The sequence below is a fragment of the Aythya marila genome (assembly GCF_965140915.1).
Source record: "Aythya marila genome assembly, chromosome: 18".
Classification (NCBI taxonomy): domain Eukaryota; kingdom Metazoa; phylum Chordata; class Aves; order Anseriformes; family Anatidae; genus Aythya; species Aythya marila.
The window spans coordinates 2,309,584-2,336,246 of record NC_139059.1 but is presented as its reverse complement, the minus strand read 5'-3'; the positions used below and the strand labels follow the sequence as shown (position 1 = coordinate 2,336,246).

General features: G+C 41.0%; 1 protein-coding gene across 2 annotated transcripts in view; it reads left to right on the top strand.

Moving 5' to 3' along the window:
- KCNJ2 (potassium inwardly rectifying channel subfamily J member 2) overlaps nt 1–26,596 on the top strand; it is a 74,207-nt gene extending 47,611 nt beyond the window's left edge. For both annotated transcript variants that reach the window (XR_014318758.1, XR_014318759.1), the window contains one exon: nt 26,340–26,596. The gene's annotated coding sequence lies outside the window, so the exon portion shown is untranslated. The remainder of the gene's footprint in view (nt 1–26,339) is intronic.
- The last annotated feature ends 67 nt before the right edge of the window (nt 26,597–26,663 follow it).

The window sequence follows — 26,663 nt, the reverse complement described above, 5'->3', positions numbered from 1 at the left end:
AGCCACCACTATTCGCAAGAGAGGTTCTGTTATTCTTAATTAACATTTCTGAGCATGGGTAACACTCAAATGACCAAAGACCAAATCATCAGCTGGTGTGAATGAGCACAGTGCTGGTAAAGGTGAGGATCAGTGCTCCTTAGGACGGTTGATAGCCTGGGTCTAGATTTCAGCAATTAACAGAATAGCTCCAGAACAGGCAAAGCTTTCATTACTTTTTAATAAAAGACATTCAAGCAGAGTTTTCTTTCCCACCACAATTTTTATGTACTCCTTTTTCTTCTGGGATCTCAGCATCACTGAGATTGACTGCACTCCATGAGGACAGGATCTGAACTTCACTTCTACTATTGAAATATCATGCCTCTTTTTGTATTTATCCATCATCTGTAAAGTGGGTAACATGATCTGTGCCTATCATTTCTAACTAAGGTATAGGCTCTGGGGGGAAGTACAGTGTCCTGCTGAATATACAGAGATCTTAGTTGTGTTGTGACATGGATTTACTGAAAAACAAACAAACAAAAATAACAGCAACAACAACCCTCTGCATAATGTGTGTGCTCTTCTTTGCCTCTCCGTGTGCTTATTTGCTTACATAAAAGATTAAGAGACCTGGGATATGAGTAATGTTTTTTTTTTGTTTGTTTGTTTTTTTTTATGCAAAAGAAAACTAATATGTTTGGTTCCTTTGAATATAATAAAAACATAAATGTAAATATATATATAAATATTTCTGTCACGGGATGGAAAATTAGACTTTCCTGGAAAAGCAGAATAGAAGAATTTGGATGATTTACTTCCAGAGAACCATAATGGAGAGGGAAAAAAGATTTCCAATGGCTTCTCTGGGTCTGACACAAAGCTGCTACTTTTCATATTGACATCAAAGCTTTGATTTAGGCAACAGGAAAGTCAGGGATCCTGACTGCACTGTTACCACAGCTCTGAGAGCACAAAGAGATATCTCATTGTGTTGTTTGGATATAAAGGTATTTATTAGGAGTTCATTAACTGTTCATTCAATTAAATGAAAAATACATCTTGGAAAATCTAATAAACTGCTAAGAGTGGACAGCAAATAAATGATAGTGTTTGCTAGTATCATAGTTTATGTTGGAAATACACTCAGACTAGAAAATATGGTCATTAAATACTCTTTTTCCTTAACAAGTAGTGCTAAAGCATTACTAAACCTAATATTTGTACACCAAGTTTTAATGCATCATTCTTATTGACAAGTCCAAGAGTTGACTTTCCACTCAGTTTCCCAAGCTGGAGTTTGACATATTAGTAAATGCCATCTGCAGCACAGAGTCTTCGGGGACTTGAAGAGTTCGCTAAGCTTTCAGTAAACTAACAGCAAACTAAAAACCTTGGATGTGTGTCCAGCAATGTAGCATGCTTTGCAAAGTACGGCCCTAAAGTTTCCTGTTTTAGGGGATGCAGAAAAAGGGGTGAGAGAGAAAAGTAATAACAGTTCCCTACCACTTTTTGAAGTACAGCCTGTATGTGTATATGTATATATAGAAATATATATACACATACATTATGTACATGTGAAAACTGTCACACAAAAGGCAAAAAGCATACTTCTCTAACTGCGGCCCTGTCCCAAGCCCCTCACCCAAAGCCTCATGATATTAAAATTGATTTCCTCTCCTCTCCTTCTCTTCTTCCCTTCTTTTCCTCTCTCTCTCTCTTATTTATTTATTTATTTATTTATTTATTTATTTATTTATTTATTTATTTTTATTTTAAAGGGAAAATTAGTGTATTATTTTAACTTGAGAGGAAAAATAATGAAAAATTGTCTGAAACCTGCACTCCAGCACATACAATTTTGGTTCAAACAATTAACATTTTTCAGTGTTCTATGTAACCCAAACCAGGAGCTTATAAAAAGGAAACGAGGACAAAACTAATAATAGTACTAACAGGACACTTATAAAGTGAATTTATTACCCTTACTATCAACCAAAAGGAATGTTGAGAGACAGACTGGGAAATTTTTGATTAATTTATAGGTGGACCACTTAATTTATAGGTACTTACAATCATGTAGAAATAAATGGCATCAGTCACAGAATAAATCCTATTTACTAGTGTTTCCAGGTTGCCCTATCAAAGCAGAGCTGAACATCATGCATTTCCTGGCAACTAATGGACTTGGGCAACCAATTCCTTTTGGCAAATTAAAAGTAGAATCTGAAGAAATGCCTGATTTCTTAAACACAATTGCATAACTGGAGGACCATACACGGGGTGTGCCTTTCCAACTGTTGTGATTCACGTATAATGCAGTCACACACAGATTTTGTGTTTTCATGCCACGTTGAAATGGATGCTGGGAAATCTAAACTTTTTCCATTTTGCAACAGAAATACTTCAGTTTCGTGACTAATGAGAGCTCCCATGTGTACAGAACAAAGACAGGAGATAAGGAAACAATAGAGAAAAAGGAAATCAATATCATCTCTGGTCTATGAAAATATGTCTGCAGGAATTGAGGCCCTAAACATATGCTGTATTTTCAGGGACAGCTATGTAGGCATCTGTGTGATGTAATGTTGAACATCTAAGAGTTGGGCATCATGGCTGAGGTGGAACCCCAGGTTCCCAGTAGAGTGATCCGGGAAAGAAAGGGGTGATTCATTCAGGCTGGTGGGATGAATCATCTCTGAAGATGCCTTTTAACTCTCAAGTAACCAAAGAAGCTGCCTGGATGATTAGTTCAGACCAGATATCCAAATATTTGGCTAATAAATGGCTAAGGTAAAGAAAGAATTCTCTGTATTCTCCATCACTCTACAAGGCTTGTTTTAAGGTGTATCAGAGTATGCTGCTTTCACTAGAAGAATGTTCAGCAAGCTACTAGATCATGAGTTTGTCTGCCTTCCTCTTAGTAATCATTTGTCTTGAGGCTTGGGAGGTGCCACAACTCCTCAGGGTCATGAGAAAAGTATTTTCTGCTACAGGTAACTGCAATAATATGAAATCAAGGGTTTAGCAGATTGAGGGGAACAATGAAGTTCTAATTCCCTTCCCAGGAAGAGGAAAAAATGATAAGCAGTGTCACTAGTCTTGTGACGGGAGAGGAGCTTTAATTCCTTAATATGCCAAGATTATATTTATACTGAGTAATGCTTTAAGTTTCCTAGGAAAAGAAGAAGAAATGCAGGCTAGCAATTTGTTCTGAGATGGCAGAGCTGTGACCTTTTCACAGACGGGACAATCCAAATTCATATCAAGAAAGAAAACTGAAGCCGAGGAGCACTGATGTTATGTACAGAGAGATTCAGGAGCTGGTCTGCTAGAACAGCTTCATGGGAGTGTGGACAACAGTTTTAGATAAATAAAGATTGTTATCCAGGCAAAGGGTAAAACAGCATTGGTCTGGCATTACAAGATTAAGAGCACACAAAAAAATCAGCCATTCTAAGCCCAGAATCCTAAATGGGAGATGAACGGCCTGTGAAGGAGTAGAGCTAAATAAAGAGCCCCATGGAGGGAGGGATGCCAGGACAGAAAATTCCCTCCTTCTGAATCTCCTTTGAACCAGTGTGGTTTTGTGCACCTGTGGCTTATCAGCAAGGCATTTGCATTTTGCAAAGCTGGCTCGGGCTCTGTTTCCATGAGAGCTTGCTGGATCTTCTCCCGGTTTTACAGAGCCCTGGAGTACGTGTTCTTGTAATCGTGTTTGATCATATGTTTGACTGCTAACACTGGTGAGTTTTAACACTTCCAACAGGAAGATTCATCAGCACAGACCTGATCAGTGACAAACCTGCTCTTCTGACAGCAGTAAAAAATACCTATTAAGATGGCTTTACATGGATACGAACAAAAGTATATAAAAGCAGATGTCAGTTATTTAATTGGCTTAGTCTTTTGTTCTCTGCTGAGTCAGACAAAAAGCTCAGAGATCTGTCATTATGCAGCTTTTCTTATCTATGAAGTCTGAATCTATTATACTGAGGTAGCATGTTTTTAATCCACTCCGCTCAGTATGACCTCATGGCTGTGAGATTGCATTGTCGTATATAAACACTTAATTGTGTGGGCTTCATGTGGACATCAGGGGATTAAACACAATGGGTTCGAACGTGAAATAGCTAAATGCAGAATACTGGCCTCATATTTTAATTTGTTTCTAGGGAGAAGACACAATACAATATGTATTTGGTGTCAAGCAATTCACATTTTATCTAGTACTGAATGTAAACCACACAGAGGCAATGGAGTTCTTTGTGGTTTGTTAGTGTTACAACAGGAATATAAGATCTGCAGAGGTGCAACAGTTCACATTGCAGATTTACTTTTCTCAGTTGATCAGTTGAACAAGCTAGGTTTTATTTTGCTAGTCTTTCTCCTAAAAGATATGATTTAGAAGTTCCCTACTTTTCTTTTTATTTATTTATTTATTTATTTAACTTTCCTGAAATGGGGTAAGAGATGATATAGCTGAAATGATACTATGGTGACATAACAAAGAACAGTAAAGGTCAGACCGGATTAATTTGCTACAGGATCAGCTGGAGAATATTAAACCTCTTAACTGTAATCCTTTGATAACCAGTCCTATAATGTAATCATCAGTGTACATCCAATAACATCCATGTTAATTACTTTAGAATTATATGTTTCATTTTTAATCAAAAGACAAATTTTAAAGGATGCCAGCACCCTCCCCCACATCCCAACAGTTAAAATAACCCTTTTCAAATAAAAAGAGACTATTTTTATGAGGCGGCTGGGGAAAAGTCAGCCTGGAAAATATCCTTATGAAGGAAGCATCTGTCACAAGTCAAAATGTTATCACTGGTCCCTGGGGATATCCAGTACAAACAGAAGTGAAATACTCAGTGCTGAGGTTTGACGGGCGAAGTGAGGATTTTGCAGTTTGGAGAGCGTGTTATCAGGCTGGATCTGAGCAGCTCACTCCCGACATGCGGGACAGCATATGAAGTCTTTGTACGTGGAGGCTTGGAGGAGAAGGAGGAGGATTTTTGTTTGAGCACAGGGAATTTAATATTCATGGAGAGGGGGCAGCTGCTCTGTGCAGGATCCGCAGGAGCACTTTCTCACGAAGCGGGGAGCTGTGTCCCCAGGCGGCGGCAGCTCTTCTGGGGCAGAGCCCACCCTCAGAGCTGCCTCCAGCCCATCCATGGCTGCCAACTGGGCAGGAGTTCATCTGCTGCATGGACAAACGTGCAGAAAACATCAGGCTGCGACCCACACATTTCTGTAACAGTTCCGGAAATAATTAACCACCCTCTAATGCAGGAGTGGGTGTGCTGCACAGCTTGTGTGCGCAAATGTCTTCCAGAAAGGTGAAAAAATGCTTTGAGTCTTAACTGAAAAACTAGGAAAAAAAAAAAAAGTCCACAGATTGATCTGAGCCAAAGCATGGTTATGTTGAAACATTGACTTTACTGGGGGTGGTGAGTGCTAAAGTGCTTTACAAGTCTGTCTGATACTTTGGTGGCTAAAGAGGAATTTTGAGGTGTAATTTTAAGCATCCACCACGTAACTGTCAGTAAACTATTGGTAAATAAACTGGTAAAGCCCTTCCTCCTCTCTCCAGAAGAGCAGAGATCGGGCTGGAGTGGATCGGGGTCGTATGGTCCAGCTTTTCACAGAAAGGGCAAATGCTGTTTTCCTTAAAGTAGCTTGTAAAGTCTCATAGTCCTTGGGAAAAAAACAATCCCATGGGTACTCTGAGAAAGAGTATTTATACATGACTTCAGTTCCAAATGTGCCGTAAAAGTCTGGTTGTACCCAAGTATAACAACATCCTTTTTGATCCTCACAATGTCATAATTTTACAGTAAAATTTCAGGTTTCCATAACTCTCTTCTTTCAACATCCTTTCTAGTGAAATTTGCTAAACAGAGATGAAGGGGGACAGAGACGCAGTTTAACAGCAAATGCTGGGCTGAGTTACGGAGTTCCTCCAGGACGAGATAATTGCTTACATTTCCTCAGACGGGTGTTTGAACATAATCGAGCCACACGTTTTCTGGCACTGTGCTGAACCGTGCAGCTTTCTAGGCAGGTGCAGTATTTGCAGGAAGAGGCCAGGTCTTGGGAAATGAGAGTTCATCAAGTTGCTCGATCTTCTGAGAGCTCAGGTGAGTTGCCTAAAGTTTATCTCTGGCAGACAGTGCTGAATTCATGCTGGCCCAGTGCATTTGCAGCTCGGAGCTGTGCAGAGAGTGGGGTGGCACTGCTGGCCCTTGAACAAGTGCTGCTGTCACTGCTGACCCTCCTAAGGCAGCATCGACTGGGGCTCTGATGCTCTCCCCATCAGCAGTTTTAGTCCATCTCCATGTTACTTCTAGGGACCAGCCTTTCATTCTGAGGTTTGTCCATGATGCCCAACATCCTGTTGTGCAGAGATGCCTCCTGGCATTAGGCCTGGCTTAATGAGTCCTACAAAGAAGCACGTTCATTTGGGATGGGTTCCATGGCCATGAATCCATATCAGTCTTGGCCAACTAGCACAGGCACTTTGTGCCTAGCACCACTTTGTGTCATGACAACATGCTGAAAGGACCGAGTCAGAGGTGAAAATGAGCTTGGGAAGTCTCTCTATACTGACTTGCAGTTTTTGGTGTATTCTAATTTTCAGCCCCTTCCTCCTTCAATAAATACCATGATCCAAAACAAATACTTCCATCAAAACCTAAATCACTCAGAGAAACCTATGAAGAAGCAGCATCTGTACTTTACACTGATGACTGATCCAATATGTTATTGTCCTTTAAAAAATATACTAGAAAGGAAAGTTGACCTCAGCAGCAATTCTTACTCTGGGTTGTGCTGTAATGCAATAAGATTTATAAATCTTTAATTGCAGTTGGTTTGCTATAAATGCTTAATGATAACATGATGTCCAAGTGGCTGTTGGAGGATATTAGTGACTAGGCAGAGTTACAAAGCTACAGTGCTGTAAGTAACCTAGCAATGGACAGAAGCTACAAAGGATTCACATCTGCTCTAAAAATGTGCCAGGGATAACGAGGTGTGTGTGTGCGTTTGTGCGTGCGTGGAGATGTGCGTGTGCATGGACTTACATAGCAATCATTCGATCAGCTTGCCTGGGAAATTTCAGTTTGTGTGGGAAGACTATTGAATCACTTGAAATTGCTTTTAATTAAACCTTTAAATGTTCGCTTAGTCAAAGAAATGCTTGGAGCTCTCAACTTGTTCCTCTGCAGAACTCGCTTTTGGTGGCTCTGCTGGTGCCAGCACAGGGCTGAGCCAAAAGGGAGGGTGGAAGGGGAGAGGTGGCGGCCTGTCTTTAGCACCCCCAGCCCCTGCACGCACACTGCCACATGGCAGTCTGGTCCTGTCCAGCCTCCCCATCTGCACAGCAGGCACATCCAGCCCTGCAATCTCACCCTTTACAGAAAAGGCTGCTATGATTCACCTCTTCCCTTTCTTACCCTGTTTCCTTGAAGGAGGGAGTGGAGAGAGAGGGGAGAGGAGAGGACCCCACCAGGTGTGATGTGTGCTTTTGGCTAAGAGTTGCCTCCTGGATGCAGGTCATTAAAAAGAGACTTCACATAATATTTTTTTGCTTAAGAGAGGGAAAAGCAGCACCAAAAACTCATGGCTGTCCTCACTCGTGTGGCTTCCTGAAGCTTTTACTCTGCACCATTTACCCTGCATAAATCAATTGCCAGAATATTAGTGCTTTGCTTCCTTGTTTACTCTGAAAGATTATGTCCCATTAGCAGATTTGTCTTGTAATTGAACTGAAGTGTAAAATGCCAATGTTCTGACAACCTCAATGGACAGGATTAACTGCTGCAGACATTTCTGTTCTCTTTTGAAACATTTTGATTGAGCATAATTAATCCAACTGAGCTGATAGGATGATGGATGCTTCCAGCCACAGTGGTTTGCAGATTGAAGCGAGGCTGGACATATATATCACAGCAAGATAAAGAGGTAATGACAGACAATGGCTTCTGTTTTTATAGCACATTTTTCCTCTCTGTATGGCTACGTCTCAGTGGCAAAGCCTAAACCTCCCTCAGTGCCCAATTGCAGGAGTACATTCTTCTGTCAATTTGTTTCTGGAGCACCCTGAAAGCACATCTTTAGCTTTGATTTTGTGCCTAAGCATCAATTCAGAGTCAGGCCCTTCAGCAGTGACAGCGTGTGGGCTGCCACTGACCCGGCCACTAGTGGGACTGAACGAGGATTTTTCACTACTGCTGCTCTCGCAGGCACCTTCTTTCCTTAGGGTTGCAGTGCACCATCAGTCTGGCAGGGAGAAGCTTCAGAGGGAGTAGAACAGGTCTTTTGCATGCTGCCTTAATCCAGCAGCAAAAGGGTTTTCTGTCCCAGGCTGGATTTTTGAGCCTGCATGATATACAAAGTTGCAGTGCTCAAAGGCAAAAATTTGAAGTTTTTTAAAAGGAGGACATGGCAAGCTAAGCACCAATTGCTGTTTTTCAACAGGAACAGCAATAACAAGATTTAGATGAGATGTCTGCATGCACAGACCCATCCTTGAAGGACACAGAGTGAAGCCCAAAGAGGAATGGCCAGTTATCAGGCTTACCTGATGAGAAACTAGCTTAATGAGTCTTACCCCAGACTCAGGGTAAGAATAGATAGATAGGGATGTCTTGGCTTTGCAGTTGGTCTGGGTTATTTTATGTCTTCACTTTTTTTCTGCTGTTGCTTTTAACCCTTTTTTTACAGGCACTCAAAGCTGAAAGGTTTTATGAAATGAGGACAAATAGATGCTTTGAAATTCTTAATGGCACAGTCTTCAAGTTCAGTTCAGAGAGGCGTCATTGTTCTAGTTTACCAGAAGTATTTAAGTCTCTTGTCCCTGACCAAGACTAAGTTAGAAATCTTGTAAAAAATTGTATTATTGTGGTTAGTTCCTCTAACCAATCCTGGAATTACAGAAGCATGAAACAATGAATACAAGGAAAAAAATCAGAAGATATGTGCCACCACGTGCCTTTATTTTCAACTACTATGAATAGAAGACTGTTTACTATCTTTTTCACGTGTGAAAACAACACCTATAGCTTGGCTTAACTCCTGGGGCTTCTGAAAGCTCTTGCGTGTCTCATGCACCTCATGTTCTAAATCAAGAGGCAAAATGAAATTATGCTTAAAGAGATCAAATGATTTGCTTCAGCTGGATTTCTGCAAGCAGCACTGCAGCCCTCTGCTCACTGGACTGGAAGGTCAGCAATAGCTTGGGGAGTCATATTCTGCTTTATTATATAACTCGTATCTCCGGAATTAAAGCTTAATCCCAAGCTGGAGCTCGGTGTACAAATCAGACAGGACTTGCTTACATTATCAGTAACACAACCACCCTGCTTTTGGATGGTACAGCAACAGGCATAAGCAATAAAGATGTTTTTTAATCCGAGCCACCATGTAAGGGAAATGAAGCTGCTAGTTCTCCTTTGTTGCAAGGCTGCAGCAGCTGTCCAGAAAATAAGGTTTTTGCCAGTACTTTGATGAAACAGAGTTTTGCATGGCATGGGGTGCCAAACATGCTGCCGATAGAAGCAATAAAGCCACATCCAAAACCTAAAAATAATATTGGGATTGTTTTAAATTAAGGTTACAGAATATGGATTTAATTAGACCTTGCATGGATTCTGAATAGCAATTATTACATATTTGTTCAGGTTTAAGTATTTTTATAGGATTTTGTTTTAATCCTGTTAGAATATTTTTCCTATGGGATGGGGATCATCTTTGTGAGAGGAAGAATGGTCTTGTGGTTAAGGCTGGCCTGAGACTTAGGAGATCTGGGTTCGGTTGCTGGCTCTGCCACAGACACCCTGTGTGAGCTTGGGCAAGTCCTTTAACAGCCAGCTTCTTTTTCTTAAAATAAAAGTCCGAGCCCACTTAAGCATCTAAAAGATGGGGCTGCTGAGAACTGCTGAGTGCTCAGCATTAAAAAGAGGGGAAAAAAATAGAAAAAAAAAGAAGAAGAAGAAGAAAGCTGGCTGCCTATCTAAGAGTTGTCTTCTTTTGGTCCCTTCAGTGCATGCTGAGAATTTCTGAAAATTTGTCCCTTCGTGTCTCTATTCTTCATCTGTGCAGCAGAAATCATTGCACTCCTCTAGCACACAGGGATTCCCAAAGTGTTCACAAAGCTGCAGCTGCGGCATGGGATGGGCTGAAGTTAAAATGATTTTACTTTGGCTTTTATGCCAGCAATGGGTGAAAATATGAGAAATATCATTGCTTCCTGCCAAACTGGTTAGCCTACTGCTGCAAACCGGCCACCAAAAGGAGGAGGTGCCAGGGCAGGATTTCTGTTGTCAACGCACCATCTGGGATTGAACTCAGCAGACTGGTGGCCTGACTATGGGGACTGCTATGGTGTGGCCTCACCTTGAGTACTGTGTGCAGTTCTGGGCACCACAGTACAAAAAGGTCATGAAACTGTTGGAGAGTGTCCAGAGGAGGGCTACGAAGATGGTGAAGGGCCTAGAGGGGAAGATGTATGAGGAGCGGCTGAGGTCACCGGGCCTGTTCAGCCTGGAAAAGAGGAGGCTGAGGGGAGGCCTCATGGCAGCCTACAGCTTCCTCATGAGAGGGATTGAAGGAGCAGGCACCAATCTGTGCTCTTTAGTGACCAGTGACAGGACCCGAGGTAATGGGGTCAAGCTGCGAAAGGGGAGGTTCAGGCTGGACATCAGGAAGAGGTTCTTCACTGAGAGGGTTGTCAGGCACTGGAACAGGCTCCCCAAGGGCGCAGTCACAGCACCAAGCCTGTTGGAGTTTACGAAGTGTTTGGCCTGTGCTCTCAGTTATATGGTCTGAAATTTTGGGTAGGCCTGTGTGGGGCCAGGAGTTGGACTTGGTGATCCTTATGGGTCCCTTCCAACTCAGGATATTCTGTGATTCTATATCTCTATGACTCAGGCATCTGTTTATTGCTCCCTCCGGCAGCCCAATTTTCAAACCAGTTGTGTGAAACCAGTTCGAACCAAATGCCAACTGCAGGAGATTCAAGGGGCTCAAGAGGGGCCCTGCCCCTCTCATTTATTATTGTCAGGAGTGCTGGTAACAGGTGATTAACCAAAGAATAATTATTAAATCAAATCAGGGTATCAGGGATTAATATTTCAGAGGAGATCAATAAGAATAATAAAGTGGCAGTACATTCATTCAGGATGCATAGACATATGCCCAAGAAAACGTTATTTTCTGAAGATACAGACAGCACCTGGAAAGGCTAATTTACAAGAAATATTTTTGTATATAGCAAACTTATAGTTTGTGTGAAGTCAAAAATCACAGGTATAGATTCATTAAGGTCACAGCATAATGGTTAGAATGAACCTTCTGCTCAAAGCAAAGTGAACTTCATAGCCAGACTGCGCTGCTCAGGGCCTCATCTTCTAATTGAGTTTTGCATATCTTTATGGGTGGGGATTTCACAGCCTCTCAGGCACCTGTTCACAGTCATGGTGATTTTTTTCTTCCTTTCTTCTAACTAAAATTACCCTTGCTGCAAACTGCGTCTGCTGCTGTTTGTCCGCTATGGCACAGCTCAAAGTAGAGGCTGCCTCTGCAACATCCCCCCTCCCAATTAAGTCGTTGAAGGTGGCAATTAAAGCTGTCCTCAGCAAATAAAGCACAAAGCAGCCTTTCAGACAGCTGTGCTAAGGACTGATATTGTCTCCTGCTATGAAGTTATCTGCTACAATCACCCGTGCTGCTCACATGCTCCCATTCACTTGCTGTAGATAAGCAGCTCTGCATTTATTAATATTTTAAAATATTAATTACTAGTGGCTCTGGCAAGTAGCTGATCCCTTAATTGCTGGGGGCTGGGAGAGTGTGCAGACAAAGGACCACAGTGAACTTGTCCACCCATCCTTGGACTCTCGCACCAGCTATGGACATCTTCTGGGAACAAGACACTGGCCTGGGGGAAGGTTTCACATCACTGGAAACATTTTAGGGGCATAAATGCAACCTGCCCACTTACTTGTTAACATAAATATTTGCAAAGCTGCTCTAAGAGCATATTTAAGACAGGTGAGAACAAACGAACTTCTCCTTGCCTCTTATGCACTTTTCCTTGCTGAGTGTGGGCTTGCCCATCTGCTAGTCACAGATGCTGGTACCTCAATATTCCCAACACCAGTTCTGGTGGCACTGTGACAGTAGGACAGGGAAAGTCTCTCTATCCTGTGCCTGTTTCCAGTGGAATATATATATATATATATATTTATTTTTTTTTTCCATAAGCAGCATGTGCCATAGAATGTGAAAAATGTCCCATGTGGATTTCCATCCATTTGTGCTGGCCAGTACACCCAGGTTTTGCTGTGGAACATGGCCAGAATATAACATATTTCCAGTATATTTCCTGAGTTGCTTATGGTTGTTGGGTGAGTTTTCCTCCAACAGCTGTGTAAGAACCAAAAGATAAAAACAGAGATCTGGTGTGTGTGGCCACCCAGAGAAGAGGTTGTGAGCAATGATACGGAAGCTGACCACTGGAGCCAGTGACATCGCCAAGCGGAAATTCCCCATGATTGGGGAAGAGGTTACAATTGGCACTAGTAAGATTTAATTTATTTGAAAACAGACGAAAGGCACAGTACAAAAACTTAGAGAGAATCATATAGTGCTCACCATTAGTGTGCTTTAAATCCACTCTGAGCTACAATTCTGATTTTTCTTAATGAAAGTTAAACTCATCTTTGGAGGTACAGTTACATAGATAGTTTCATTCCATACTGAGCAAAATGTGAGGCCAAGGGTATTTTTTTAAACTTTCCACCAGCTATGCTATCAATTTATCTTGGAGATGTAAAGCAAATTTGTTACATTTTCTCATGGTTTCGTCATTTGTAAACTTCACAATAAAACAACCAGATGTTTTAATGTGCATTTAAATAAAATTTTGTGATGCCTCAGCTTATGAAGTCTTTTTTTTTTTTTTTTTTTTTTTTCCCAATGTTTTAACTGAAGAAATAGAAAGAAAACAGGAATCTCCCAGGGTACCCTGCATCCTGCAGGGTTTGAGGGTTTGAGCTTTAATTGGGATCTTAGAGGTCAGAGGTGGTATTTTATACATCATTTGGTGCCAAATGTACGGTTGGCACCAAGCTAATCATCTGCCTCCAAGCAATGTTACAAGGGCAGAATCAGATCAAAGAGATTAAAAAATGAAGAAAACTATATGAAAGCTTAGTATTGCCAAGGTACTCCATTGAGGTGGGCAATGGAAGAACCTTGTCTTTCAGACATAAAAACTAATAAGGGCTCTCAGGCTAGGTGACATGCTGCCCAATGGCCCATGCACCAGAATTGCTCTAAAGACACTTACTGCTAGAGAGAAAGTTGGAGGGGAAAAAAAAAAAAAAAGGACAAACAGAAAAATAACTATAGATGTCTGCCTGGCTATGTCCAAAATACTATCTGAATTCTTTAATCTATGATGTTTTGAATGAATATGTGAATACATGAATACAAATGTATTTGAAATATTAACTTATGTCAGTAAAATTATCCTGAAATAGTCATCAACCTCATAGCTACCAATTATAACGACTTCTCACTTCTGAGTTACTATTCCTTTTCATCTCTGACTCTTGGGCTCAATTAAACTACAGTGAAAAGAAATGATCTTGTAGGACTAAGAGCTATGTTCCAAATATTCTATGGCACATATCAAAAGATTTCCAGGAACATTTCACTTATAACAAGGGTTCTCCCTCTGTGCTCTTGGAAAGCTTAAAGGTAAATCTCAGTCAGTTTATAGCTAGGAAGCAGGCTAAGATAGGTCACTTCATATGACTGACGGATTAGTTTTCTTTTCTGATTGATCTCAAGGTCACTTAAGATTCACTTGCCAGAGGCAGACAGCTGAAATGAAGTTGTCCTAGTTCGGTTCTCAACACACCAGAGCAGCCATAACAACAGTATCATCACTGGGCACTCCTTTAGTGCCTGTCAACAAGCTATTGCAAAGTACTTTATCAATAGGAATTAATTAGCTCATGCACTGTGAGGTCAGTGTTACAAGACGGCTTTTAAAGTGGAGAAAATGGAGGTGCAGACAACTTAAGTGACACTTGACAAAACACTTCTTAGTGATGGATAAAGCCAGGAATTCATTTCCCAGCTTCCTGTTCTTGCTTTGCCATGTCTTTTTCCTCTAACTGCACTAGCTCTAGTAATTGCTCGGAGAGGTGTGCCGCAAAGTTTCTTTGAACTGATTACACATTTTAAGCACCCTAGAAACTGCTCTGATTTGCCATATGGCCAATATCATTCAACTCCAGCTATAAAATCCATACTAATCCAAATCCAAACAAACGTGACCATGTTTTCTTCTTAGCCCCTTAATATTTGGTTCTTCCTTCCTTGTAAAGGCATATGCTTTTGAATGATTCAGTTTACATGCAGTCCATGATGAGATCTGTTTGCAGGTGGGCTTATATTCCCAGCTTTACTACACTCCCCATTCGCTTCCAGCACGGAGTGGTTTGAACATGATACAGTCTCCAGTAATTAGTCTGCTTTGCTGACAAAGAAAAGGGGTTTGATCACAGAGACAAAAGCATTTCAGGCTCCCCAGGAGATCATAAAGTTAGACTGTAGTTCCATTGGTTCACAGCCCACAGTAAAAACAAAACAACAAAAACATTGCATTTAGTCTCTTTGAATCCAAAATAGAGAGTCTACCAGTAGACTGGATTATAGAGGATAAATGCTCTCACCATGCCTCTGCTGGCTGGATTTTTGCATGAGTTGAAACGTCATTCTTCGTGCATCTGAAGAGGGACAAATTATTATGAATATTTTAAGAAAACAAATTAAAAAAAAAAATCACCAGTGGCTTCTGGAAAAACAGAAGGAAAAACTGCCGAAAGTTGGACTCTTCAGGCTACGCAATGCAGAGGACATAGCTACTTCATTTTACTTTCTGACTGGTTGTTTCTGCTCTCAGACTGAACCTAGCATTAACTCTACCTTCACTATTTCCATAAATGAGAAAAAAGGCAACATTAGTGATCTGCGCTTTTTTTTTTTTTTTTTTTTTTTTTTTTTTTTTGATAGGTTTTGTAAAGCATTGAGAAAGTTTTTATTCTGAACAACAGAATTTATCTGGGGATATCAGCCTTGTGTGCTGTTCCTGAGAGGTACTCAAAAGTGATGGAGGACCTCCTTGAAAAGGCAAGTGGAAAGGCAATGCCATGTCCATTCACTCCTCACTTTCTTCTGCTGCTATTTAGAGAGGCAAATACCCACCGATACCTTGGTTTTCACCATCCATTTTACCCAGGGCAATAATACTTATGCATAAAAGGTATGGGGCTTGACAGGCTTTTGTGGGTGTGGAGGAGAAGGTGGGTAGTAAAAACCTGTGCTTCATATAGACTTTGTAATGGCTGTCGTCTGAGTGAGCAAGGACTGGAGGCCCAGTGGCATTCCTGGGCTCTTTCAGGAAGGCAACCATTCACCTTTTATGTCCATTCTTGCAGTTGTAAGTGAAATCTTTGTCTGGTGGATTATTGCCAGTGCATTCCTGAAATGGGAGACTACTTTTGCTTTTGTGTAAGATGTGCATTCGTTCTTTTCCACATCAGTAATGCATTACACAAAATAGCATCAAGTGTGATTCAAAAAGAAATGGGATTAGAGGTACTAAACAGTACAAAGCATACCACACGTGCCAGACAAAGTCACAGGTTCAAGCAATAAGCAGATGGAGACATAGCAAGAGGGCATGGGCGGTGCGGAAATGTACTTAGGAAGCTGATCTTAGTTATTTGTTGGAGTGTGACCACAAAAACAGGTTGAAGAGGTTTTGTATTCAGCAGCTGCATCATGTAAGTCATTTCATAAGCTGATTAAGTTCTATCTTAAAATCAGTTAGGCTCTGTGCTCCCGGTAGAAGGTGGTTCCAGACTCCTCTTGCTCAGGTTGCTAGTTATGTGGTGTTCAGCTTAATTGTACCCATCATAATTTTAGTGTCATTTGTTCTTCTGCTAAGGCTTCCTTTAGTGTAAACAGTCTTATTTCCTCTAGCACTTATCTCTAGGTGTATTTACACAACCCTTCCTCCAGAACGCTAACTTCAGGGATAAACAGGTGGAGGTCTTTAAATTCACCTCATAAGAGTAACCCTGTTGTTAGTAGTCTGGCTTCTCTGTTACAGTTTGAATTTATTCTCCCTCTAGGTGAGTAATAGGAAGAATACTGATGCTCCTAATCTCACCTCTTACAGTGACATTGCCACTCCTCCTGGGGAGATGCCTCCAAACACACTAAACTCACACAGATGCCACATAATCGTACTGCAGCTATCTCAGACAGTCCTTGTGCTCAATTCTGCTCATGAAGAAGTCTCTGCTCATATCACCACCATCCAACAGAAACGCTGGGTTCATGTACCACGGACAAAGCAGCTTGAGAAACATAGTAAAACCAATTGACATTGACACACCGCCCTCCTGAAAAGCATTTAATTATTCTACAAAAACATACAATTTCAGCTACACACTTCCACTGAAAGCAGACAGCTTCTCGTGTAGAAGGTGTAATCTATTAAATGCCAACAACCAGAGTTGTATCTGACAAGAAGTAAATCACCTCTTCTAATGGAAACAGAATTCGGGGAGGCAAAAGGTAATGAAGTTTGCTCAGTGCACCAGCATTGCTGAGTATAGCCTTGTGAAACATGCCATGGGATTTTTAATGATGTGCTGTTTCATGAGGAAGAAGAATCTTTTCAATGTGACAGCTGAGGGATACCAGATGCTACTGCACAAAGCTCCCTAACTTCACATGAGTGTTGGTCCTGACTCAAAGGGAGTAGTGCCACCTACTGAATTGCCAGATCCATTCCCTGCAACAGCTGGATTGTAATGCCACTTATTTGGGTGAACCCCATGGCCTTCCAGATGATGCACTTCTCTTCCCTGGAGTAGCAGGTGCAGGACTTAATGACTCATTCCGAGGATGCAGCAATGGTTGAAGAACATTACTTGCTCTACTGCACTTTAGTGTTACTTTCAGAATAAACATGGCCATAGGTTCCATAAAATAGGGATAGATGAAGGTGGACTGAGAAAGTAATGTAATGTTATTGCTTCCTTAGGAGAGGACAGGGCTCAAGACAATCATCTTCACAACCGTGAAAGTGCCTATCACACTGCAAGTTGGATATCAATTTTATTTTTTGAAAATAATCCCCCAAACCTCTTTCACTCTGCTCCCCCAGATTAGTCAGTCACACACACATCAGCGTTCACTACAGCTGATGTTAGAGATCCAACTCAAAGAACAGTCAGTTGTCATTAAGGTTTTGCCTTCCAGAAGAAATGAGGAACATCGTATCTCTTTCTTCCTACGGCTGTTTTGATTCTGTACAAAAGTAGGCTAAAAGTTCTTGAATGGTCTGCCTAGTTTTTGTTATTCTTTCACCTTAAAAATATCAGAAATGTATTGTCTTTCTGGTTTTGTTGCATTCTTTTCTAGAAAAATGTCTAAGCCTCATCTTTTGAGATGATTAACTGACAATTAACCTAAATTAGTTTATACATTTGTAAAGACTAATTTAGCTACCCACAAGTATTTGTTTGAGGATACCATAATTTGTTCAAAATGGAGCAAAATATCGAATCTAGCTATTCTTGGGGTTGATTAAGAGGTAGCAGCTCATCACTGTTGAAGATGTAGTGGTTAGAGCTGGTTTGAATATTTTTGGAAGTCATGAAGTCATTCTTTTTCTGCAGAAAACCCAAAATTGCTTCTTCTGAAGTATCTTGGCTATGTCAAACTTTTGGTGAATCAAAGGCTGGCTTCCAATGGAACCATGCCTAGATTCATGATGGGGACCTGAGGGCTTCCCAGGCAGGCTCTGCTGCCAAGCTCATCCCAGTGCAGCAATTTGAAAGTTGAAATAGGAACACGGGTGGTGGTGGAGAACCGGAGGAGAAAATATAGAGAAGACATAGAAAGAATTTTAAACAATCATAATTAAATTTAGCTCATCTCAAATATCAGTTTTCCCATCCAATAGTATCTCTGACATTGTCAGCTTATTTGTTCTCCAGCCATTCATTGTCTCCTGTAGGCACATGCTGCCAAACTAATGACAACCAGCTCCTCGGACAGAGCCTGGGGGTGGATGTGGCCGGGTCCAAGCTGAGAAGGTGCCATGGGCCCAGCTGAGCCCCTGGGGGAGATGGTGCAGCGGTGAGATGTACTTGCAGAGGAGGCTTTCCCAGCCAGCTGGGAGCAGGGCTCTCATTTGGACAGCTGCCTCCACAGAGCCTCAGGGACTGACTTCGAGCACAACTTTGGTCTTCCATGAAAGAGCTCTGTAAGGCTTTGATAGACCAAAAGCCTCTGCCTCTTCCAGAAATACAGTTTTTAGGCTTTCTTCTTCCCTTATAAGGAACTGATGAAACCCTGTGAGCACCTCTGAAAAGTTCCATTTTAAGGAACAGGAATCAGTCAATATTTTCAACTGCCCGGTGTCCCACAAAAGAGCAAGCAGTGTATCGGTATCATCAGTGTGTGCTGGAGAGAAGCAAACGGCAGCAGCCTCAGTCCTCTTGGACTCAGGTAGCTCACCTGGCATCTCCAGTGAATATCTACACAAGTCACAACACTTTGCTTTTAAAAAGATCACCCAGTACTCATCAGAAGACAACGCCTACTTGCCAAAGCAATCTACCACTGCAACAGGAACAACCTTACAGCAGTTGCTACTAAGAAATAACCAACCATCTCGATCCACACCAAGTAATTTGAGGGATCTTGCTCAGAGATGCTGCTTGTATGCTGTACAGTACTACAGAGCACTAATAAAAATGGGACATTTAACAAGTTGCACAGCTCCTTGTTAATTTGCTATCTCCAAAGGCACAGCACAGGCTGGTGCAAACAATTATTCAGCAATGATAGATAAAGGGGTATCAGGGAAAACTCTCTGCAAGATTTCTGTTTGTTTGCTCTCTCTCTCTCTCTCTCTCTTCTGGGACTGCTACTGCTGCCCTCCAGAACAAAGCAGGGTTTGGGAGTAGTGATGGCATTTCTATGTTCTTCAACACTAGTTGGGAATTTCTTAAATATTTTGGTTTTCAAAGCTGCTTTCACTCCCTTCGTTTTTACTATCTCCATTGCATTTGTTTTGTCATTTAGTGGTGATAATTCTGCTTTGTAGTGGCAGAAGAGATATAAGTAAACAGCAAGAAAGGATGTAAAACTTTCCAGCCCATGCTGAGTGGATTTAGAGGAGAAGGTCAGCATGGCAAAGTTATTCATGTCAGAAGAAGGCACTGGGATAAACTATATTCCAGTAAGTCCCTCAGGTTTTGACGAAGAAGATGGTTTCTGTGTGAGGAAACAATTAGAAAATAATGTCTTGGTCACATCTGCCAGACCCTCATACCTCTGAAGTTCAATTGTATATACAATGTTCTTCGTTTGCATTCTTATCTCCGCTGTGATTTATAACTTTCATAAAAGCATTGCCTTGTAAAAATTTTCAGACTGTAGGTGTAGAATATATTTATTTTAGGGTGCTTTAACAAGAGGAAAAGAAGCCTAAAGTATTTCAAAGATATGTTTGACTACCTGGCCTTTGCATTCCTTCCTTCTGGAATGAAGAGTTTGCAAAAGAAATTGCCAGAATAAGGACTTAACAGCCTGTCAGCTAATGAGAAAAAGGAGGATATGTATGTAGGAGATATAGAAGGTATCTTTGGCAAGATTCCTTGTGTAAGGGGAGAAAATGAGCAGGCACAAATGTATATAGCAAAACAAAAAAACAACAACATGCCATTCACAAATTTCATTTTGAAGAGAGTGAAATATCTGAAGAACAAGCAGAGACATAAGAAGATATTTAGATAATTGGCAGTATTTTTGTTCTCTAAAGTTAAGAGGAAGAATGAATTAAATAGTTTATTCTTCCTCTATATTTTGTGTGTGAGCCTCATGTTGCATTGGCTTACAACACATAAAAGTCTGCCCATTTGTACCAACATAAGCTATCGTGGGAGGGAAGGAATTCAAGAGAAGGAATGATGGTTCTTGCTAATTGGGACCCCTGGAAGGAGGAGTCCAAATAGAGGAGTGAAATGCTGGTCAATAGTAGTAAAACATGTTCAACTACAAGATGGGATAGTGGCCAAGTCAGGATTTACAAAGGAATATTTAGTTTGGGAGAGGTCGTGATAGATTACAGGAAAGTGAGGGGTCACTCTGCTAGACAAGGGGATAGGGATTTGGCCCATTTAGTGCTGTGGTAGTCATTTATTCTGCTCACTGGTCTGCTGGATGAAGTCAAGTTCCTGCTAAAGGCAGTGGTTCCTTCCCCCCAGACCAAGCGAAGCAGAATCTGGGAGAGGGTTTGAGGAGGCTTGTTCCAAGCCAAGGCTCAGAAAATACTTTTTCTAATCAATACATTTGTCTTTTGTCGCACTGCAGTTTTTTGTCTTATTTTGTCTCTTCACAAAGAGAAGTTATTAGTTTTTCTCTGATACCAACATGGTATGTAGAGCTGGATCTATAATTCATGAGAATGAAAACAGTGGCATTAGAAAGAAAACCTGTCATAAATTAAGCTATTAGGCTTTTAAATGAGCAGTGATGGCAGCGTGGGGATGCAGAACATTTATTACGATGCTAAATATAAGGATAATGCTAAAAGGTTTTCATCAATACATGTTAAGAACAAAATACTGGAGGCACTCTGAGCATGAAGTTTTGTTCTCTGTAAATTGTATTAACAGCTTCTCTTTCTCTCTCTCTCTCTTTTTTTTTTTTTTTTTTTTTTTTGAGGGATGTGAGGGTGATTGTCTTTGCCCTATAAAACTGGGGCTTTTTTTACCAGTCTTTGCATGATGGCTGCAGTTTGAAACCTGGACCTTCCCCCCTCTATTTATCCCCCAGTAGCAACATGAAAGACAACATTTCTAAACAGAGGGTGGAAGTAAGGGGCTGAGGCTATTCTGCAGATGCTCCTGGAGACCCCTCATTGTACGAATGAGTTGTTTTTGAGGAAGTTTCTCAAAAACTGCTGCAGTTCTAAGGGGTGGGAGAGGCAGAGATCATGCCAGCAGTGCCAACCGGCTGAGTGGGGACTGCTCTTTCCTGAGCCCAACCCCAAAAATCCCCTGTTGCATTCCAAATTTATGAATTTATATGTTTATGGGTGTCCTAGCACATCCACAGTCCAGTCCCTAATCTCATTTGGCCGAATGCTGTCACCACATACCCCAGCACAAACCTGGGGTGTGTCTGATGACTTATCAGGAACCTCTAAAACTTGTTCCTGTCTGATCAGGCAGAGAATTCATTCTGCTGGTTTAAACTGGACTTGCAAAAGATCCGGCTTTTACGACAACAAAAGGAATCAGGAAAGTATATTGTGAGATGAAATATGAAAGAAAAATAAAGCTGCAGCTTCAGCTTGTGTAAATCTCTTGGAGCTGTGCCTGAGGTTTTCTATGTGAAGCTAAATATGATAGTTTTCTGTGGGAGTTGAAAAATACAAAAGTTCTCCTGGGATATTGTAAACATAATTCATGTTCACTCGGGCAACCACTGACATCACTTCCGCCGCACTGAGAGTCCAAGGCACTGAATGTGCCGGGGCTTCGTTAAAAATAGCAGCTTCATAAATCTGCCCATTCCTTTAATTAGGCGGCCTTGATGACAGGATTAAGATTGAATACTTTCATTTCAGATTGGTTAATGAAGTGCTTTCTAATATTTTTATGTTGCATACAATGGGCTGCCCTCAAAAGGGATCCTATCTGCTGAGATGTACCCACTGCACGGCTATTAATTGCTTCAGGTATGGCTGGAGTGGAAAAACTTCCTTATTGAAAGGTTAAAAGGGAAGATTATGTAGACATTTGATTATCTCCTATTGTGTTTGTAGACCACAAACAATTTGCAGACAGATGAGACTATACTGCCCTGCTCATATTTTTTAATTAGCTATTTATTAGAGCAAACATTTGGTCAAGATCAAAGGACATTTTCATATTGTGTTTTGCTCCTCTGTCTAGCTTCTAAGGAAATATCATTAGTTGAAAAAAAAAAAAAATGCCAAACAAGCTCGAAAAGAACAAAGTCATCCACAAATGCTGTCCTTCTATTCTGGGACTGAATCTCTCCATGGATGAAAGACATGAATTTGGTGCATCTGGGGAGAGCCTAGCTAGCTGCAAGAAAGTTTCCACCAACCCACACTGCCAACTATGCTCAAATCACTCATAGAGACTTAAAGAAACTTAATTGCCCATTCCAGCTAAACTATTGTCCAGGGGCTTGTAGATGCCAGGAGATTTCTCTGATATTCAGGAGATAGAAGTTACCTAACAGATGAGCTGTCAACGCTGTCCTGTAGGAGACTGGTGGCTACTGGTGTGGCCAAACGGATTACTAAACAAGTGCTTAAATCCTACTCGTTATGTTCAGCTGAATGCTTTCCCAAATCCCGAGGAGTATTTATCATCATTGTGCTGATGGTGCTCAGGACCTGCTGTGAAAACACAGAGCCCTGCAGAAGGCTGGGAGGAACGTGCACAAGAGAAGGAAACCTGCCTTGCTCTGACGGGTCTGCGGGCTGCTGAAAGAAAAAACAGAGGTGGTTGTAGGAAACAATAACATGCAATTCCAGGCCAGGGAAAAGGAGGGAAAATCATTTTTCCTGCTCCCCAGCAAATGCCTGCAGTGGCCAACTTCTGAACATCTGGTCTCCCAGTGTGTTTTCTCACATCATGCCAGTACCTGACTGGAATAAACAACTTTATCTAGATCCTTGTTTCTTACCATCAGATGCCGATAAGAGAACTTATTCCTATCAGCGTGAGATTCAGGCAGAGGGAAGAAAGATTTATGCCTGTTTGAAAGCAGCCTCCACCCTAATTGTTCAGCACTGTGGAGAAACATGAAGTTTAATCATGCAGATTTTTATTTTCCAGGAGGCTGTAGATCACAGCATCGACGCTGCTCTCGTCACCCACCAGCTAGCTAGTCAGCATACAGCTAAAATTTGTTTTTATGTGTAAATGACAGTGTGCTCCCCCTCTGCAATTTACTGTAATATTGATATTTTGCACCTCTACAGCTCTTTTCCTTCCGTGACTGCTCAGGAAGTGCGAGCATATTAACTATTAAGCCAACAAGATGCTCAATGAGGTGAGAATAATTTATATTCTGACGGCCCAGACAGGGCACGGTGCTAAACTGCTGTTCTGGTGGCATTTTGAGAAGTTTCCTGCCCTGTTTATTGCCGCCTGTTCAGAACAAGGTGCCCACCCAGTTGTTGGGACTCAGCTGGATCTGAATGCAGCCACATCACAGCCTGGGACTTGTTCTTCTCCTTCTCCAGCACCTTTTTTTTTTTTTTTTCAGATCTGTTTTGGACAGTGTAACTGGCACATCTGCAGTGGTTGTCAGTATTGGTGCCGATAAGAAGTAGAAAAGGAGATAGGAAAGGATCAGCTGGGATATGAAGGACAAGTTTAAAGCATTTCCCTAAAGAAACAGCAAAATGGAAGCAGCTCTGTAGGTGAAGCCACCACGGAACCTGCAGGATCACAGCCCAGCTATTCTTGTTTCTATTATTGTCTTTAACCTTTGAGTCACTTTCAGTCATAGATACCTGCAAACTTAACATTTTATTTGCAAGCCTTTTATACCCTCAGCTGTTTAAACAGATCTACTGCCTTAGATGTGGAAATATATTTGGAAAATTACCAATTTTCAGCATTTTTAAGACCATTCAAGCTGTTGAAAGTCTCTTGTCACATATTCAGCTTGATAAAAATTCTTTCCTGTAGGTGTGTAGATTTGTTGTAAGAGTTAGGGAGCTAGGTTCAATTTTTGCTTGTAATAGGCTCATCGTTCAGCTTAGAGAATCCCTCAAAACTGCTCAAAAGACAGATCATACTTAACAGCATCACATTACTATCATTACTGTCTTGCATCCAAGGCAAGCTTGAATGTAATAAATTAATTTAAGTTTTCATATTTGAGAGAGCTTTACTATGCTTCTTATATCATTGAAATGAGTGAATAATTTCAGGTTCAAATTAACTTTTTACATATTTTTAATTTTTGTGCTGAAAAGCTGTTTAGCCAGGTAGTGTCCATCCTCCCCACAGACAGAAGCATAAGGGTAGGGCTCAGTCACACACACACACATACTTAGAGTTTGGTGTAAAGCATTTTTCTGAGCAGAGTAAAAATGGTTATTTCTTTATGTGCAGGCTCAGAAGCAAGTTCAGTCTGAGTAAAGCAGATGAGTTTCCCTGTGGTAAACCAACCTCTTTCATATAAAACCAGTTTGATCTGGGGGTCCCCAGCTTGAACAAAAGCTGACTCGAGCAGTTTAAAAGTTCATGTGAAGTGCATTGGGAAGCTCTCAGTAAAGTTCAGCATGACTGATGGTCTCTGCTATGGAGAAGCACGAGCACTGGAGTTTAAAAGGTTTTCCCATTGCAAGCTTTCTCCTTCTATCACTTCCACGACAGAACAGGTGAGATGCCCTGCCCTGTGCTTGGCTAAAGAACAATCCAATTAACCTTTCATGCTTGTGAGTGCCGTGCCTTTATAAAAAGTAATGACATCCATTTGTAGAGCTGATTGCAATGGGATAACAATATTACAAAATAATCATACAACTATTTTAAGCACACTATTATTTTGGCCAAATGTAGCGAGGGCACTCTGAACAAGAAGTACCTACCACCACCTCTGCCTTATCTTTTGAGCATGCCTGAACAGGAGATTAATTTCTATAATACCTCCATTTAACATGATAACAGAAAGAAAATAGCTACTCTAAGGGGATGTGATATCTAAGTGTTTTGACATGTCTTTCTGCCTCTTTAGGCTCTCCTGCTACATCCATTCCTATGATACCTGAGCACCTTTTGACCTTCAAAGAAATGAGAAATCATTCTTTACTTTTTTTTTTTTTTTTTTTTTTTTAATGTTAATTAAAACACCATCCCAGTGCATGTCAGAAATCACTTACTAAGCAAGGGCCAGTACATACTAGTTGGCAGCATTCCGTAAAAGTGTATTCCCTAAGATTTGGTGCTTCAAGGAAGAAAAATCACCTCAAACCTTCTGCAAGAATGCAGACATATAGACTTGGGGAGGTTTAAGTCTCCATGTTGTCAGATGTGCTACCTTCTGCTCCCTGGTAATTTGGTACTAGTTAGCAGTGGAATTCACAGTAATTATATCATGGTCCCATGACCTCAGATGATTAGAGAAGCTCTTCCATAGTAAGTACAGACACAAATCATTCCAGGACTCAAACAATGGCTTCTTTGGATGTCTAGTCTTCAAAAGGATTATGTATGACTTCCCAGCCTGAGTCCAAGTGACTGTCAGAGCTCGGGATTTCTGCTTCCCCTCTTTGTTTCCAGGCTCCTTTCGTGTAGCTCCCACCCCAGTGCTCCATGTGTCTATGTCCCTCTCCTCTGCTGACCTCTGCTCTTCACCATGATGAGGAGACTCCAGGCGTCCAACCCTCGCGAAGCTCCACAAAGCACGTAAACACCTCTGAGGAGGTGATCTGACTATTAAAGGGATGACCAGAGAACATTTTTTCTTGGATTTCTTCAGGCAAAGTGCTAAAGTTCATCCTCCTTTGCCCCCAGACACTGTCTCTAAGAGTAATTTCAGGTTCAAAGGCTGCCAATGAATGTTTTCCTTCTCTCTCACCTGCTGTCCCTGCCCCCTCGGACTAATTTTGACTGCATTAAGTCATGTTTCTCACAACTCCGATCCCAGCATGTTTGCTGGCACTGTTTCAGCTATTTGGGAGTTGCCTGGAGGCAGTGGACACCGTGATCTTGCCTCACCTGCAGTTAAGTGCTGCTCAGTGCTCTCTGGAGCTGTGGGCAGGTAGCACTTGATTGCAATAAAAACTCTCTGTGCTCGTAGACAAAAGCACCAAAGCGTGTGTGTGCATACACATTAAACTGAATGCTCACAGAATGCAAAGTGATAAACAAATAATTCGTATTGGAACTGGGAAAAGCAGAATGTAGTTGTAATTTATTTTTTTTTCTTCAAAATGCCCTCATTAATAGAATCTTTTCTGTTAATTGGAGTGGAATTCTAGAGAAATCAATAGTATAATTTGTTATAAGTCTTATTTTTCTGTCTATCAATTTTTGTCCTTCAGGTAAACTCTTTATTTTTTCCTGTTATGATACCTTCATTGGAAATAATGGATAGTAAATAATCTGAATCTTATGTGCATTTAAATACACAAACTAAATTTAAAAAATAGTAATGGTGAGTACTGTTCTTTTTCTTTACAGGTGAGTTGAAGACCAAGAATAAATTATACACAGACTTTGATCTGGATGGAAGGGACAGAAAAAGAAATAAAATAAACAACCTGTAAGCATGAAATCAATTCCAGTTTTAATCCTATATGATGTAACTCTGTTCATTAGCACCTTTCTGTATCTTAGTGACCAATTTCTATTGGTGTGGAGACCTGGAATATAAACTTTGTTTACTCCAGGCCTTTTACTACAGTAGTTTAAATGTGCTACTTTCATAACTAAGTAAACGTTCTCTAGTAGACAAGTGACTTTTCCATCTATTTCTTTGACTTAAGCTTGTAGGTTATGTGGGAA